The 18,152-nt window shown below is 46.7% G+C and overlaps 2 long non-coding RNA genes across 8 annotated transcripts in view; one reads left to right on the top strand and one right to left on the bottom strand.

Moving 5' to 3' along the window:
- Positions 1 to 12,766, bottom strand: part of LOC140630193 (uncharacterized) — a 26,704-nt gene extending 13,938 nt beyond the window's left edge. Inside the window, exons 1-4 of one of the 7 annotated variants that reach the window (XR_012027997.1) lie at positions 12,520 to 12,766; positions 5,099 to 5,196; positions 4,568 to 4,675; positions 155 to 648 (exon numbers count right to left, since the gene is read on the bottom strand). This is a non-coding gene — a long non-coding RNA (uncharacterized lncRNA). Of the gene's footprint in view, positions 1 to 154; positions 649 to 2,150; positions 4,676 to 5,098; positions 5,197 to 12,519 lie in introns of those variants that run through there. The other 6 variants (XR_012027996.1, XR_012028000.1, XR_012027994.1 and 3 more) reach the window with 6 other exon arrangements.
- The window catches only part of LOC140630194 (uncharacterized), a 17,993-nt gene continuing 12,407 nt past the window's right edge, over positions 12,567 to 18,152 (top strand). The window contains exons 1-2 of the long non-coding RNA XR_012028001.1: positions 12,567 to 13,660; positions 15,043 to 15,142. This is a non-coding gene — a long non-coding RNA (uncharacterized lncRNA). The remainder of the gene's footprint in view (positions 13,661 to 15,042; positions 15,143 to 18,152) is intronic.

Raw genomic sequence — 18,152 nt, 5'->3', positions numbered from 1 at the left:
TGTGTTCAGCTTTCCCCCAAGAAGCTCCGCCTCCAGTGGCAGATGAATATCCAGGCTTTGATGAGCAAGAGAGTGTAGTGGAAGCAGGGAAGTTCCCCTTTCCCTGTCAACAAGCAACTAAAACTCCAAGCAGAGGCTTGCAAATCCCCACCGGGAACACAGAGGAGGAGCCTTTGGACAGGCCTTCCCCAGGGTGACACACAGTGGCCCCAGGGAGAAACTCCAGGAGCCGTGCCTGGGGAGCCGGGAATTCATGGAGAAAAGCCAGGCCCCCTGACAGGTGGCCAAAGTCTCTTCCTGTGTCTTCCACCTCTGATGACAAAGACACCTGATGCCTGCTATCATGCAGGGGAGCCAAGAAAACATCACACTCGGTGAGAGAAGCCAGTCGCCAAAGGCTCTGTGGTCATTTATACCAAGTGTCCAGAATCAGTAACTCCACAGAGTCAGAAACAGATGAGCAGTTACCAGGAGATGGGAGGCGCCAGGGGTACGGGGGCGAGATGGCTTAACAGGTCCAGGGCTTCCGCTGGGGTGAAGAGCTGCTTTGGAACCACCAAGAGGCGATGTTGGCACAACATTACGAACATATCAAACAACACTGAATCGTTCGTTTAAAATGGTTAATTTAACATTATGTGAGTTTTCCTGCAATAGGGAGGGAGGGAGGAAGAAAGAATAGAAGTGGGTGTGTTAAGTGCTCAACAGAAGAGGATACCAGGACAGCAGGTGTAAACCCAGACTGTCCCAGCAAACAGAGGTGCATATTCACCTGCCCAAGGACATCACCTGAGGACAGGAGCTCAGGCAACCACTTATCAAAGCCCCAGCTCCAGCCCCAGCCAGCAGCCAGGGTCGAAGAGGGCATCTGGGGCCAGCACACTGGGGCTGCTAGCCTGGGCATCCTTCCCAACATGGGGCAAGAACACCCTGTCATCCATCTCATCTGCCCTCCGACAGGCAAAGGCTCCTCTGCAAACAATCCAGTCACCCCTGACTTGACCTCGGTTAGAAATGAGGCTTTCTGAGCAATGTACCTGCAAGAGAGCTCACAGTCCCCTCTACTGTCTCCAGGGTGGGGTGGAAAGGCATGTTGCCAGTGAGAGCAAAGCCCCGCCCTCTTTCCCAGCCCATCTCCAGCCAGGGATCCTGACTTCGCAAAGACCATGCTCCCACCCCCACAAGAAGTGACAAGGGATCTGAGGGTATCTGCCACCCCCCTCACTGCCCTTCCCAGAGCTGCAACCCAAAAGCATTTCCAAGAGGCCAGGGCACGAGGAATGAGCTCACCCTCCTACACATCTGAAGATGTGCTAATTGATACTGAAATCGAGTTTCTAGAAATAATTACAGCCTGTGCTAGACAGAACACTTAACAAGACAGGAACGCTTTAAAAGGGAAGATGTCCGATGCATCAAGGGGAATTACCAGCAGCAGAGTCTGGTTACTGAGGGCCCTGAGAGGGAAGTCATTACCCTGAGAGGCCGGCAGGTACCCCCCAGATCCAGCCTCAATTAGTGAGGTCTGTATGCTAACAACACCCATTATTTTAAAAAGAAAAAAATCCCTTATACCCAAGGGAAGAGAAACACTCCAACACTTCTCTCCCCTGCCCTTGGCTGTCCTCCCTGAATACTGATGCAAGCAAGCCCTGGGACAAAACTCATATTCCTGGTATTTGGGCCAGGGGAGCCAATGGGAGAGCATAGTGGGTTGAATGATGGTCCCCCAAAAGATACACCCACATCCTAACCCCTAGAACCTGTCAATGTTACTTTTTTGGAAATAGGGTCTTTGCAATTATGATTCGAACTTGAGTGTCTCCAGAGGAGATTGTGCTGAGTACCTGGGTGGGCCGTGAACTCGCTAACAAGGGTCCTCACAAGAGAAGCACAGGAGGCAAAGTAGAACGTTGTGTGACCACAGAGGTAGAAGAAGCGCCAAAAGCCACAAGAGGCAGGGAGGATCCTCCCCTGGAGCTTCTGGAGGCAGCGCCGTCCTGTGACACCTTCACATGATAGGACTTCTGTCCTCCAGACTGTCCCCACTGTTTCAGGGCCCCCATCTGTGGAAATTGGTTACAACAGCCACAGGAACCTCATGCCTGGCCCTGGCCAGCCTGGCTCTTCTGGGTCTGACCATCCCCCTACCTGCTCAAGCACTTCTCTGACTCCCTGTCACCCTCACAATCAAAATCAGATTCTTTAGGCCATGTGCCACGGCCCTGACTTCACGCAGCCTCAATGTACCTTGACGAGCCAAATGCTAGAAGTGGGGGCACACACTGGTCCCTTCTGGGGTGCTCCTGGATTTGGAGACCACAGCAGGACAAGAGGACCCAAGTCCACAGGTGACTTCTCACTTTAACCAGCCATGGTCCCTGGTCCTCCACTGGCCTTGCCTGGCACCACCTCTGAACCACCCAGGGTCCAGGGGGACAGGTGCCAGTGGATGGCAGCCCCAGAGCGCAGTCTCAGCAGATCTCAGAGATCTTCACTGGGACAAAGCCTCCAGGGCTGCACGGACCCACACTGTTCCCGGCTGCCCCAGAGGCTGCACAGTTTGGCTTCAAGAGAGCCGGGACCCCGCTGACGGCATCCCGTCACAGTGGGCAATCAATGAGCTTTCCTTTCTGCAAAGCTCAGCCCCCCGCTGCTCCTCTGCCCAACAGCTGGGACCCTGGCCTCACTTCTGATATGTGTGAGGGACAGCCACTCCCCAGACCATTTCTATCCACAGCCAGGCTCCAAGTCCCAGGGGCCAGAAGACTCCCCACAGTGCTCTCAGGTGCACTAGCCATGGTAGTCTGCCCCTTGTGGGATGCCTGGGGGCGCTCTCCTTGTCTTGCCCAGGGAAATGGTTGGAGAGGGAAGACGTGGCAAGACAGTCACCAATCACTGCTAGTATTCACATGACTAGAAGATGGGTCCCCACACATGCAGCTCGCATCCTCCACCTACTCACGATAGGGGAGCACCATCTGGCCCTGAATGGCTCAGACCCTAGGTTTGAATCCAACCACGGCCACTTACTAGCTGTGTGGCCTAAGGTGAGTTACCTACCTTCTCTGTGCCCCAACTTTCTCATCTGTGAGTTGAGAATGACACCGATGATGATACCTATCTCACAGGGTTAATGTGAGGATGGATGCACTAGTATTTGTAAAGTTAGAAAGTAAGAAATAAACTCTGTCTGAGCCTCAGCTTTCCAGCTATAAAATCAAAGAATTACCCTGAAGAACAAATGCAATGAGGTATGGTGGTTTAACACAGTCCCTGGAACACGGTCCATGATAATGAGGGGCTACAACCCATCGTCACCATCATCGTGATCCTTGTAATCATCTCATTATTCATAGGCAAGGGGGCCAGCAGTGTCTTTCCCCTGACTTCACAGGGCTGGAGGGAAGGCAACTGAAACTCAAAAATACCTCACAAATGCATTGTTTTTATTGTTTCTGGTCCCCAAAAAAAGCTGAGCTGTGCTTCCTTGAACCCCTGAATACATCTTCTCAAAGACAGATTCCAAGTTCCTGCATTATGGTTACTGAGGTATTTGCCCTTTGGTTCTCAGCTGTGTGAACCAAAAGTATGGCATCATCCTCAGTCCAGGGCTCCCACCCATTTCTCAGGGTACAGACAGGTTACCCCACACCCCACCGGCCAGAACCAAGCCTCACCAGAAGGAAACACCCATTGTATCGATTGAGCCTCTGACCTCTGAACACTCTGAACACTCTGCCACCAACCACTGTGAATGCTCACACACACACACACACACACACACACACACACACCACCTCCTTGGCCAAGGAACCACACATTAATTAGGGCAACAAGCTAAAACCTCCCCTCCCTAAAAATATCTTAACATTTTATAATCTCTCTCATCTGCCACAACAAAATGCCACCAAGTCTCTGGCCTCTCCCCAGTGAACCACTCTCATCAGTGCCATGCATTTAGACATCAGCTAGCATCACATGATATGCCTGAAAATGTCAAGCCCATTGGGTCAGACATAAACAATTTAAGAGAGGCTGAATGAGTCTCATTCAGAAGCCTACATTCTCTGCTGGAGCCCCCAGTGAGCAGAGAGAGAAAGAGAGACAGAAAAAAACATGATTTTCCTCCTCAGACAGAAGTCAATGCCTATCAAGATGCTTAACACCTGAACTTCCCCCACCCCGCCAAGTACTTCCTCAGAGCAAAAGAGAAATGATGGGAGGGGCAAGAGTTGGGGGCTTCCAGGTTCTTTGCCAGACCCTGGGGGTATCCTATGGTTACTATAGTCCACCAAAGAAGTCGTTTCTTTTTTTTTTTTAATTTTTTTATTTATTTATGATAGTCACAGAGAGAGAAAGAGAGGCAGAGACACAGGCAGAGAGAAGCAGGCTCCATGCACCGGGAGCCCGACGTGGGAATCGATCCCGGGTCTCCAGGATCGCGCCCTAGGCCAAAGGCAGGCGCCAAACCGCTGCGCCACCCAGGGATCCCAGAAGTCGTTTCTTCTTGCCACCCATCCACCCACACAGCTTTCCCCTTCTTTCCGTCTATCCACCCATTTACCTATTCATCCTTTCACTCTTTCATCCATCTGTCCATTTTTTTGTTGTTCACTCAGAAGTGATTCTTTCCCAAAGGGTTTTGCATGCAGACTGGAACCTCACACAGCACCTGGTCATTGTAGGAAAATCCCCCAAATGCAGACTTGTCAACCCGCTCTGTGTTCTTTGAAACTCAAGATACAGAAGGCTCCAGGGGGCATTTATAAATAGTGGTAAAAATGTAAGACTTTTATGTTTTCAGAAAAACATGAAGACTTTTTTTTTTACATATCTTAGCAATAAAACAGTTGTTTGGGATATTCCTACTTTGTTCCTCCTGTTTGATTCAGTTCTTACAAGGTTATCACAGTATTTGGAAAAGCCAGCTCTCCCTGGAGGCAAATTATTAGGCAAATGTTAAGATGTGCTCAGAAACCTCATCCTGTCACCAGCTGGAGACCCTGCAGACTTTGCCCTCACTGGGATCCCTTCTTGTCCCTCCACACACAACCTCCACTGTAGCATTTTGGTCCTTCAGATGGGACCCTCTTACCAGTGTCAGCATGGATTCCCACTTGACCTTGGCACAGCAGTTGACTGAATGATTCTAGGTGATGACGAAGTTGAATAATGCCAAATCACAATTTTCCCCTAGGAATACAGCAATAAATTAAGGAAATAAGGAAGAGAAGCATCTAATATTGCTCTGCATAGATTTTTTTTTTAACTCTGAGGCTAGGCAATCAAACGTTTGTATATACTTTAACAAAAAATCAATATGGGGGTTGCCCAGGTGGCTCAGCGGTTTAGCACTGCCTTCAGCCCAGGGCGTGATCCTGGAGACCCGGGATCGAGTCCCACGTCGGGCTCCCTGCATGGGGCCTGCTTCTCCCTCTGCCTGTGTCTCTGCCTCTCTCTCTCTCTCGTGTTTTTTTTTAAACTCAATATAGGTTGGAGCACCTAGGTGGATCAGTCAGTTAGGCATGTGCCTTCAGCTCAGGTCATGATCCCAGAGTCCTAGGATGGAGCTCTGTGTTGGGCTCTGTGCTCAGGGAGGACCTGCTTCTCCCTCTACCTCTGCCCCTTCTCCCTGCTTGTGCATGCATGCACACACACACACACTCTCTCTCTTTCTCCTCTCTCAAGCAAATAAATTAAACCTTTTTAAAAATCAACATAGGTATCCTTCAGTTTGCCTCTTTAGCTTTCGTCAGGTTCGAACTTTGCAGGACTGTAAAAATAAGCAGACTTAGTGATATCCCATTCAAGAAACCATCTTGGCAAAAAAAAAAAAAAAGTAGTTGATTTTAAGGGACCAGAATTATTGATACAAGCTTAAAATTACCCTTATTTTTCACGAGCTTCATCCTCTTGCAAACTTTGCAAAATTAGTTGGCCTAAATATTTTGACTACCTTCATCTCTCTTTCTGCAATTTGGATTGGCTTCAAGAGCCTTTCAGAATTGATTTGATGTAATGCTGCTCTGTTTCATTATCGATTTTAGTTCCAGAGTAAAACAAGAAGTTTATGTCCACATTTAGAATATAAATGCTACCATGCTGTCTAAATATTATACCTCACTGTCACAGTGCAACAATGAAAGCGTAAATATACTTTGATTGACCTTCAGGCACTTAGAGAAAACATAATTTATATATATGCCAGGACTGGAACCTCCTTTCATCACTAATATAATATCTTCTAGCTGTGCAAACACTCATAAAGCCATTTCTCTTCATTAAAAAGCAAAGGCATATGGAATCCTCCCTCGACAAGAGGAACCTCCGCCTATTCACTTCAAGAAGGCTGGAGGGACAAGGAGCGTAAGTGGTGTGTCCTCCTATGTATTCACCCACCTAGAAATCGTTTTGGGTTTTTTTTGTTTGGTTGGTTGGTTGGTTTTTTGTAACATACAATGGTTTTGACAAGTGAAGGTCAAGTATGTCCAGCACCGTGGACAGAGCACAGGATCTGAATCCACGGTGTTCCCTCTGGGGAGAAAATTGTAGTCTTCCCATCCATTTTCTTACAGGAAAACAAAACAAAACAAAACAAAAAGAGTAAATCTGGACTAGATATTTTTTCATATTTGGACTAGATATGGACTAGATATTTTTTCATATTCAATTCTTTAAACAGAAGTCAGCAAAAGTTTTCTTAAAGAACCAGTTGTAAGTATTTTGTCCTGGCAAATTGTACCCCCTCTGTTGAAACTACTCAAATCCAAAGAGCCAAGGACAATGTGTAATAAATAAATGGGTGCAGCTATTACGACAAAACTTTACACAGCAGGCAGATTTTGTCTGTGGGCTGTAGTTTGCTAACACCTGCTTTAAGGTAAGAGTCAAAATAGGAAACAGGTGGGGTGTCAAACAGATGGGAATTCTCGGGCATCTCTAATTTTAGGACTGTAATCGTGTAGCCGGGTCATGACTCATCAGGAACTACCTTCTGGTAAAAAATCAGTATTGTATCTCCTGATACTCAACAAAGACCTATCAATACACTTTTTTGTTTGTTTATCCAGCGATTTCTTCCTTAAGCTTCACCTCACAACCGTGACAGTTAGTGGTAAGAACTGGAACAGTGAAGAAGACGAGATCCCACTGAGCCTCTCTCTAAAAATCATTCCTCAACCCTCTACGGTGGTCATCCCAAGGCTGGAAAGAGCTCCATGGAGCAAAAAGGCTACTGATCCCTCACTAGTATACTGGTAACGGAGCATCACTCACACCCCCATGCACCTCAGAAATGGTGCAGGTCTGAACACCAGGTTTGTAAGAGAAGCTGGCTCTTTGGAAAACACAAATGGGGAAGAAAATAAGGAAAGAGTCAGTAGAACTGTGTTGAAAACTTCAGGAAGGCTCCACTCGGTTGTCGGTCTGAGTGCTTCTCTCATAATTAAACACTTCAGCAGCTAATTGGCTTCAACAATTTTTTTTACAAGATTAGATTCAACTTCCACTCCCTTAAAATGCAATCTAGCAAATTTATGAAAAGCAACCAAAAATACTGCAGAGATGAATAGACTTATTCTTGCCATAACCTTCTTAAAAGCATTTGGAGAGGTAAAAATATTCTTAAATCAGAAGGAATGCCATACTTAATAAAATGAAAGTTGGCATAATTAATTTAGCAGCTCCTTTATTATCATAAAGGACAAACAAAGAGATTTGTTTTTACCTGTTAGGTTTTCTCTTGGATGAATCCATTTAGAATGGACAATTTTTAAATGAGGAAGGTTCAAAAACCTAAAGAGAGGTGCAGCCCCCAGAGAACCTCCTGCTACTCAGAAAATGCACACGGCCTTAGCAGGAAACACAATCCTTGGGGAAAAAAGGAAGCTGAGAATGGCCTCCAGGTGTAGAGAAAAGAGGTATGGCAACAGTGACTGGGGTCTAAGCGGAGGTGGGAATGTCTGGAAAAGGGATAAAAAGTGTGATGGGAAACCTACAAACAGAAGAGACAGAAGGCGCTAAAGGAAGGTGAGGAGGGGCAAGGACCTTCCCCTCCCCCCCCAGGAATCTCCACAGGATAAGGCCTCTCAGATCAGAGAACATGAGTATGCATGCACATAGCCCACGCACAGCACACGGAGAGACACAGACACTAGTGGAGACACACACCTCACACATGCATAGTCACATACACACGTACACACATAGACACAAGCACAGAACAGTGTGCACACCCACATACAAACACACACACGGAGACAGAGGCACATACACATTCTCCCACACACTGAGATGCACACAGGCACAAGAATAGGCCCAAACACACACATTCAAATGCACACACATACACGCGCTCACACACTAACACAAAGCACATATTACACTAAGCTAAAGAATACGAGTTCATTTCCAGACCCAGGTCTAGGATGCCAATCGAGGGGACTGGGAAAACCTAACCTAAAAAAGCAGCAAGCAACCTTATCCACATCTTGCTGAGCACTCTGCTCCAAAGACGAGGAATTATTCGTGTATCACCAATAGTCAGCATGTGACCAGACACCCAGTAGGTGCTCAGTATTTGTTGCACGAAGTACAAGTTATGTAATTTAAGTCCAGAATCTAAAATCAGTAACCTGAGGCTCCTGGCTCCTGGCTCCTGACTCCCTCCCTGCCCTTCCCATAGAAGGAGTGTGTAGTGGTGCCCTTCGGGGCTGACCACTGCTCCCCATACAGACTCTCTGGGCAGGGTCAGCAAACCCCCACCAAGCAGGCATCAGGTTTCATGCCTTCATTCTACAGAATCAGGCAAAAGAAGTGGCCACCCGTGGCTCCGCCTGCCTTTGAACCTCAGCTACACCCCAGTTATACAACCTCAGGACCCTTGCTTGGGCTCTCTGGACTGGTCTCCTTGTCTATGCACAAGAATATGAGCTTTAGATGAGATGAAACATGTAAAGCTCATAGGGGAAGACTTCTGCCCAAACCTGCTCTACCTTAGATCTCTCTGTCTCTGCTGATGGCAAGTTAGTTCATCCTCCCACTGGATTCCTCTCTTTTTTCTGTGCCTAATACCAGATCTATCTGCCAATCCTGCTGGCCCTGCCCTCAAGACAGATCCAGAATCCAAGCTCTTCCCCCACCTCTACCCCCTCATCTCATACCTGTAGTGGCCTCCAACCTGATCTCCCCAGCTTCTGCCCTAAGCCCCCTGCAGTGAGTCCTTAATTCATCCACTGGAGTGATGTTTACCACATTCAAGAAGTCATTCCTATTTCACTCAAAGTAAAATAAACATCCCTATCCTGCCCACCCCCAGGCCCACATGATCTGCTCTCCATAGCTCTGACTCACTCCAACCACCTCCTTTCTATTCCCTGGACACAGCAGACCGGTGTCCACCCGGGTTCACTGCAATCACTGCTGTCTCTGCCTGGAATACTCTTCCCCAGACCTGCAACCGATTCCCTCACCTTTTTCAAGTATTTGCTCAAATGCCATCTTCTTCTGGGGCCCTAGCATAGCTACCCTGTTTTTTACAGCTCTCTGCCCCTCTCTAATCCTGGCATCAATATTCCTAAGCTTTACATTTCTGCACAGCACTATCATCTTCTAATTTAGTATACTGATGTCTTGTGTAAATTTTTGTCTTTTTTGTTCACCAATGTGTCCCAAGCACTTAGAACCATGCCTGACACACAGGAACCCCTCAGTGAAGATAGGTCGAAGAGATGAACAAGGGACTATGGGTCAAATGCCTACTCTGTGCTCAGTGCTAGGTGGGGGATGAATGGGTCAAAACAAAAGGTGAAATCTAACACCTCCCCCACCAGACCTTCCTTCTCTATTTTCACAATAGTTCTGTGAGGTAAGATACCCAGATTTTCCCTCCACTTTCAGGGCCTGCTCAAGACACTCACTAAGTGGCAGAACAAGAAGTGAAAACCAAAATGTTCACTCCAGATTGTGTGTTCCATCATTTAAGCCCCTCGGGAAGGATCAGGGGGTGGTGAGTATCTCTGTAAACTTGCCAATGCTGGATGAAAATTACTGTGGTTATTAAGGACACATCTTTTTCTGAATCTGAATATGGTTAACCTGGTGAGCAGTTTTGGAGGGGAGATCTGAAACCAGCCAAGAGTATATGTAGGAACAAAGTATTCACTTATTCATTTCCTTCCATTTTTCATCAGGTCAGAGACAAGATGTCTTATTTAAAAATTCATTATGAGGTCAAAGATAAAAACTCCAAAACCAGGAAACATAATATCCCTCAGTTTTTCTCTAAGCATTTTTTTAATGAAAATATGCTGGAATCCAGGAGCAAGAGAGTCTTAGACTCTGAAAGGTGACTGGAGGACCCTGGAAAAACCTTTATGTCAAGGAATGCTTCCTTCTGGGGTTTCTCCCACCTTCACTTAAGCTGATGTCAGTTTCATTGTCCTTGACTCACAGAGAGCTTGTCTGTTCTCCATAAAGCCTCTTTCAGTTGGCACCCTCCACTCAAAAGCCCTGTGGCCTTGGGCAAGTCACCTGACCTCCCTGAGCTTCCATTTATTTTCCTGGTCCACTCTGCTTGGAGAATCCAGTGGGGACAGGGTCTTTCCCCACAGGCTGACCCATGACTTTCTTTTACCTCCTTATTCTACAATGCAGTTCCAGTTCTCTGTGATGGCTATTGTATGGTTTCCCACTGGATTCTCACAAACACCCATGTACACCTTGTCCACACCCACATCCACACACATACACACTCACTCTGAGGTGCAGATGCTTGTGGGGACCCCAGATTCTCCCCTGCAGAACCTGATGCACCCACCAGGTATGAAGGCTCCCCTTGCAAAACACCTGCTTTATGTTTCTGTCTGAAGACTTGAAAAGATGACGCCTCCTTTCTGACTGTGCCACATTTGCCAAGAACTTCCTCCCTGTGCAGACTGACCTTAAGGTAAACAAGGTGGGCTCCTGCCTGATGGGGACAGGGGCTGGTTAGGAATCTAGAGAATCACACCCACAGCAGGTCTTGCCTGGTAAGGAAAGAAGAGCTCATCTTCCTCCCAGCCACTGGCTCCATAAATATTCATTACAGGTGTCTGGGACCAGGTGGTCAGCACTGCTAATGGCCTCCAACAGGATCAATGGGCAACAGCACAGCTAGCCTGGGAGCTCAGAAACACTGCCGTTGGCCATTTCAGAGCTATTACCACTTTCCAAAAAGCAAGACTCCCTTCTGGGGTCTGCAGGTGCACTCTCGAATCCTCAGAAGTTGAAAATTTCTCATATGTAGAGCAGAAGTCAGGCATCTGTCAGAGCTCTGATACTCCCAGACAATTTCCAAATGTGTCTGTTTTCCAGCTTTTTAAGGTTGCTCAAGCCCCTTTCAATAAGGAAGGAGCCTCCGGAGAGCTGGTGGCATCACCATGACTAGAACCATTCCACATGAGGAAATCCCAACTGCATTTGGTGCCTCTGGATCAGAGGGGATAAAGATACCGTTCACAGATTTGAGCTTGGGAGGTTAAAATTTTTAAGTCAAGACAACCTGAAAAGGGAAATCAATTGTGCGCAACTAGAAGAGACCTTACCCCATGGTAGGGCTAGCCTATCACTGAAAATGAGGTCATTCAACTGGAAATGCCCTTAGAAGCCATTTTTAGATCAAGGTGATACGGTGTATCGATCAGACCAACTCAAGACCGGAAATTCTGCTTCACTGGGTCCAGATGTGAAATAAGATGAAAGGACGTCAGGAAAAGAGAGAGGCTTTGCACATGAGCTGGATCTTCACTGGGAAAAATCAAGTGTAAGATTGGCTGAGAGGAGACACAGATTTCAGAGTGATCTGGCCCACGAGTGAGGCCTGAGACAATATGGTCACACTCGGATCCCCAAAGCAGATGCCACAACAAGAGATTATAGGACCAGGGGCACCTGGGTGGCTCAGTGGTTGAGCATCTGCCTTTGGTTCAGGTCCTGATCCCGAGGTCCTGGGATCCCATACCCTGCATGGAGCCTGCTTCTCCCTCTGCCTATGTCTCTGCCTATCTCTGTGTCTCTCGTGGATAAATAAAATCATGAAAGAAAAAAAAAAAAAGAAATTCTATAGCCTGCGCTCTCCAGATCCCTTCCATCAGACATGCGTCCTTTCTCACCTTTGCACAGGGAGGTGCACAGGCCTGGGTGGCCCACGGGTCGGAAGATGCCCTGTGCTGCAGCGCCCGCACTCCCTGCCAGTGTAGACCCACCTCGTCTGAAGCCAGAGCCACGAAGGCCCGCGCCTCCGCCAGCTGTGCCGGGACCACATAACATGAGGTAAGAAAGCCAAGACCACAGCGCTCGCCTGGTAAGTGCTACATAAACATCGACGATTCAAAAAAAAAAAAAAAAAAAGGCAGCCCCGCGCATAACGATGGTTGGCAAGGCGTGTGTCCCGGTGGGCCGGGCCCTCGGGCTGCGTGGGCCCGTCAGGGCGGCCAGCCTAACCGCAACAGCATCAGCGTCTCTCATAATGACACTTACTATCCCTCTCAGGCCGCAGTCTGCAGCAGCAGGTGGCCCGTGCGGGGCTCCTCCAGGCCGTGACTCAGAACTCTAGGCTCCTCTCTGGTGTCATCTTGATACCACTGAGGTCACCAAGAAGGGGAAGTGGGAGCCACCAAGGTCACGTTCAGGCCTCATCCCATTGGCCAGAATCACATCATGTGACCCTCTTCCAACAGCAAAGGAAGCTGGGAAGTCCCTGCCGTAGGAAGTGCAAACCACAGCCCTGCCTGAAGGTGGCGCACACCACTCCTCCTGGCTTCATCCCATTGGCTAGAACCGCATCATGTGACCCTGGTCTAACAGCAAGGGAAGCTGGGCAGTGCACGCGGTAGGAAATGCAAAGTATGGCCATTCCTGGCCTCATCCCATTGGCTGGAGCCGCATCATGTGACCCTGGTCCAACCGCAAGGATGCTGGGAAGTTCAGACCTCCTGTGTGCACTGGAAGAGGAAATGCAACTGATGATCATCTAAGCAAGTTGCACGTCTTTGTTGTTCATTGTCTTTTTATGTTTTTTCTCTCTTTTTAAAAATTTTATTTATATGAGAGAGAGAAAGAGCATGAGCAGGGGAGGGGCTGAGAGAGAGGGAGAAGCAGACTCTGCACTGAGCTGGGAGCCCTCCAGGGGCTCCAATCCAGAACCCTGGGTTCACGACCTACCCAGAATCAAGAGTCAGATGTTGAACCAGCTGAGCCATCTTGACGCCCCTTCTTTCCTCTTCTTTCTTATTTTTCTTTCTTCTCTTTTTTTTTTTTTTTTTTTTTTTTTGCACATAGTCTAACATTGTGATGAATAATAGTCCAGACTTTCTCTAATGACTTCAGGGTCATCATTCAGGACATTAATGGAGATGTGTGAAATTTTTTTGCTTGGCTCTATGAATACTGACAGCAGTATATTCTATGGGGAAACTTTTATTTAAAAATTGATACAGACATTTGCCAGACATTTTCAAGAGGAGAATTGGTTCGTTCAAATGTTATTTCTGCTCCAATCTAAATTTCACTTCAAAATTTCATTTAGAAATCAGCGATATGAAAAACTCATTTTACTTATCAAAAAAGCTAACCCGGAGATCAAGTGGCCACATATATGTTCCTGGAAGGAGGGAGCAAGGTATGGTTTACTGGCCAGCACCCCTGAACAGGCATCAGGGTATCTGTGCAGTATCTATGCAGAATATCTCTGTTAGAGTCAAATATCTGGGGTGCTTGGTTGCTCAATTGGTTAAGCCTCTGCCTTCGGCTCAGGCTATGATCCCAGGGTCCTGGGATCCAGCCCCCCATCAAGCTCCTTGCTCAGGAGCTCTCAAATAAACCCTTTAAAAAAAAAGTCAAATATCTGAACTCCCCACCCACCCCACCAATGACTGGAAATGGGGCCAAGGTAGCTAAATAGTAACACACTCTACCACTCTTCGTGGAGCTCAACAGTTTTAGAACCCACCAAGTTTATAGAGAGAAAACAGCCTTTGGGAATTAAAGAGTCCGGGGTATCAATCTAAACTCTGATTCCTACAAGATGTACTCCCTCGGAGAAGGCTTAAACTTCCCAAATCTCAGCTTTCCCATCCATTAAAAGGAGTTGATACTTTCCCCCATCAATTATTGAGATGAGTTAGCAAAACAACAAATGTAAAGCGCTAAGTTCAAAGTCTAACACGTGACAGGAGTGCCATCGCTGGTGGCTTCTGTTTTGAAGGAGAATGGTCCCTGTACATTGCAAATGTCCACAGGAAATCAAGTTTCCAACTTGAAAAATAAAGACTATACACTTGATTTGCTTTCACCAGGACAAATTGAGACAAGCAGCTCCCACTCAAGTTAAAATCAGGCTGTCCCAAAGTGGTATGAGGAGGTGGCGAGGAGGAGAGGGAGACACAAGGGACTTAGGAAGTGTTCTCCTCTTGCTACATGTGGGTCTGGGTTCCTCAGAGTGAGACAAGAAAGGCTCAGAAAAGAGTGAAGTGGGGAAGCCATGCCCAGATGCTGCTCTAAATAACATCCGCCCTAGACTCCCATGCAGAGAGAGCTTGAGTGACCGGGAGAAAATCTCAACAGCTCTCTCTAACCATGCTGACCTCTCCCCTTAACAAGAGAAAGGGAAAGGAGAGAGAGAAAGAGCAGGGGTGGTACGGAGGGAAGAAAAAAGAAAGAAAAACCGCAACAAAAACTGCTCTCAGGTAAAAGCTAGTATTTGCTGCAAATAAAAACAGCATTTTATATTCACGAAGTTTATTTTTACAGTTACCCTACTATTTTTGAAAAGCAAATTCTGGTGTTTCATGATATATGTACATTTCCCTTATGAAATAAGTGTCTTTAGCTAAAAAGCCCAGGGCATTTAAAGAATAATAATGATAACTCGGCCGAAGTGTTAACAGTGTTAACGTGGTAACAGCAAAAATTGGGAGGCAGGCAAGATGGCAGAGGAGTAGGGTCCTCAACTCACCTGCCCCCCCCCAACTTACCTAAATAACTTTCTTTTTTTTTTCCTAGATAACTTTCAAATCACCCTGAACACCTACGAATCTGACCTGAGATTTAAAGAGAGAACAGCCGGAACGCTACAGAGAGAAAGGTTTTTGCTTCTAACAAGGTAGGAAAGAGGAAAAAAATAAAAAAGAATCAAGTGGGGGAGGGGCCCCACAAGGAGCCAGGCTAAGGCCCCAGTGAAACCCTCCGGGACAGGAAAGCCCAGCCCCAGGGAAGCGGGAACTTTAAAAAATCTGCACTGCATTCTTCGCGGATGGAAAGGTGCTCAGCAGGGAAATCGGCCAGAATCGCAGGAGGGGCAGTGGAGCCTCCAGTCTCCCCGGGTCACTAACAGTTGGTGCACCCCGGGGGAGAGCACCCCACACCCCGGGGGCCGAGCTCGGTAAAGGGCTAGAGCGTGGACGGGGGGGGGGGGGGGGGGGGGGGGGGGCTCTGGACGGAGGGGGCTGCACCCTGCTGCCTTCAGGAGCCCTGGCCCGGAAGGGCGATTCCAGCAGTGCAGGCCCCAGATCCCGGGGCGCCGGGGGACACAACCCAGGATTTTGTGCTCTCTGGGGACAGGTGGAGGCCAGGAGGGCCCAGGACAGCAAGGACGCTCCTGCCGCCTGGTGCCCCCAAGCTGTGCAGATCAGCGCCCCTACTGCCCCAGAGTATCCAGGCCCCCGCTGACTGGGAGCTGCGGTAGTTACTGTGGAGCAGACTCCAGAGCTGGAGAGCTGGCCGCCGCCAGTGTGGTTTTTCCTCCTTGTTTCACCCTGTGCTTGGGAGAGGCGGGACCGCCAGGGGACAGAGGCCTCATGGGGTCAACAGCTCCCACTAAGCCCAGCACCTGGGGGGGGGGATCTCCCCCAGGTACACACACCTAAGAATCAGCACAACAGGCCCCTCCCCCAGAAGACCAGCTGGAAGGACAAGGGAAGAGCAAGTTCTTGACCAAGCAGCACTGGAAAGCTCCAGGGAAAGTCGAGGGATTTACAGTATATAGAACCAGAGGGTACCCTCCTTTTTTCTTTTCTTTTCTTTTTTTTTTTTTCCTTTTTTGGTACAACTCGTTTTTATATCAGACTATAAATTTCCAATTTTTTTTCTCTTTTCCCACCTTAGCTACAATATTTTACCACCTCTTCATTTTTAAGTTTCTTCCTTTTTGACTTTCATATTTCTACAATTACAGGTCTTAGATATATTTTCCACTTGTAGATTCCCTTCAACATACTCAATTTTGGGAAATATACAAAATATGTTTTCTTTGTTTCATGTTTTTTGTTTTCTCTGCTTCATTTTGTTCTACAATGGCGGAAGCTAATACCTTCCAAAACATAACCAGCATGCACCCAGAACCAAGTGGTATACCATGCTGGTTCCTTCTGTGAGATTATATTCTCTCTTCATTCCCATTCTGCCCCCCTTTTATCTCATTTATGTTTTGGTGGTCAATGTTGGGGCTCTCTACAAGTATTTCTGGTTTATATAAATTTGGGACTGAGCATCTTCTAACATACAGAACTTAATATACTCAGAACCAAGAGGATCACCCTCTAGGACCCCCTCAGGTAGACTAAATTCTCCCTCCACTACAACTTCATCATCACCACCATCCCAGTACCCCCCTTTTCTCTTCTTTTTTTTTCTTTTTCTTTTTTTCCCTCCTTTTGCTTTTTTTCTCTTCTTTTTCTCTTTTTTTTCTTCTTTGGGATTCTTGGCCTTTTATTTTTTATTATGTTTTAAAATTTGTTTTTCACTTTAGTGGCCCTTTTGTTTTATTTCGTTCTGATCTTTGTTTTCAATTTCTGGTCTCTGACCTCGTCAGAATCATCTAGGGTGAAATATACTTAGGTGGTGGCTGATATTCTTGACTCAGCCCACTCATACAGCCACTCTGCACTGAGCAAAATGACTAAAAGGAAGAATTCACCACAAAAGAAAGAATCAGAAACAGTACTCTCTGCCACAGAGTTACAGAATTTGAGTTACAATTTGATGTCTTTAAAAAAAACCAACTCAGAAGCATAATTATAAAGCCAATTCAGCCAATTCATAATTATAAAACCAATTCAGAAGCATAATTATAAAGCTACTGGTGGCTCTGGAAAAAAAGCATAAAGGATTCAAGAGACTTCATGACTGCAGAATTTAGATCAAATCAGGCCAAAATTAAAAATCAATTAAATGAGATGAATCCAAACTGGAGGTTCTAATGATGAGGGTTAAGGAGGTGGAAGAAAGGGTGAGTGACATAGAAGACAAGTTGATGGCAAGGAAGGAAGCTAAGGAAAAAAGAGAAAAACAATTAAAAGACCATGAGGAAATGTTAAGGGAAATAAATGATAGCCGCAGAAGGAAAAAATCTACGTATAATTGGGGTTCCAGAGAGCACCGAGAGGTACAGAGAGCCAGAAAGCATATTTGAACAAATCATAGCTGAGAACTTCCCTAATTTGGGGAGGGAAACAGGCATTCAAATCCAGGGGATAGAGTGGGTCCCCCCCAAAAATCAATAAAAACCATTCAACACCTCGACATTTAATAGTGAAACTTGCAAATTCCAAAGATAAAGAGAAAATCCTTAAAGCAGCAAGAGACAAGAGATCCCTAACTTATATGGGGAGAAATATTAGATTAACAGCAGACCTATCCACAGAGACCTGGCAGGCTAGAAAGGGCTGGCAGGATATACTTAGGGTACTAAATGAGAAGAACATGCAGCCAAGAATACTATATCCAGCAAGGCTCTCATTCAGAATAGAAGGAGAGATAAAGAGCTTCCAAGATAGGCAGAAACTGAAAGAATATGTGACCACTAAACCAGCTCTGCAAGGAATATTAAGGGGGGCCCCGTAAAAGAAAGAGGAAGCCCAAAGAAATAATCCACAAAAACTGGGACTGAATAGGTATTACGATGACACTAAATTCATATCTTTCAATAGTTACTCTGAATGTGAATGGGATAAATGGTCCTATTAAAAGATGCAGAGTTTTGGACTGGATAAAAAAGCAAAACCTATCTATTTGCTGTCTACAAGAGACTTATTTTAGACAGAAGGACACCTCCAGCCTGAAAATGAAAGGTTGGAAGACCATTTACCATTCAAATGGTCCTCAAAAGAAAGCTG

This window comes from Canis lupus, chromosome 3 (genome assembly GCF_048164855.1).
Source record: "Canis lupus baileyi chromosome 3, mCanLup2.hap1, whole genome shotgun sequence".
NCBI classification, from domain to species: Eukaryota; Metazoa; Chordata; class Mammalia; order Carnivora; family Canidae; genus Canis; species Canis lupus.
The sequence above is the reverse complement of the archived record's forward strand: the minus strand, read 5'-3'. Positions and strand labels throughout refer to the sequence as shown.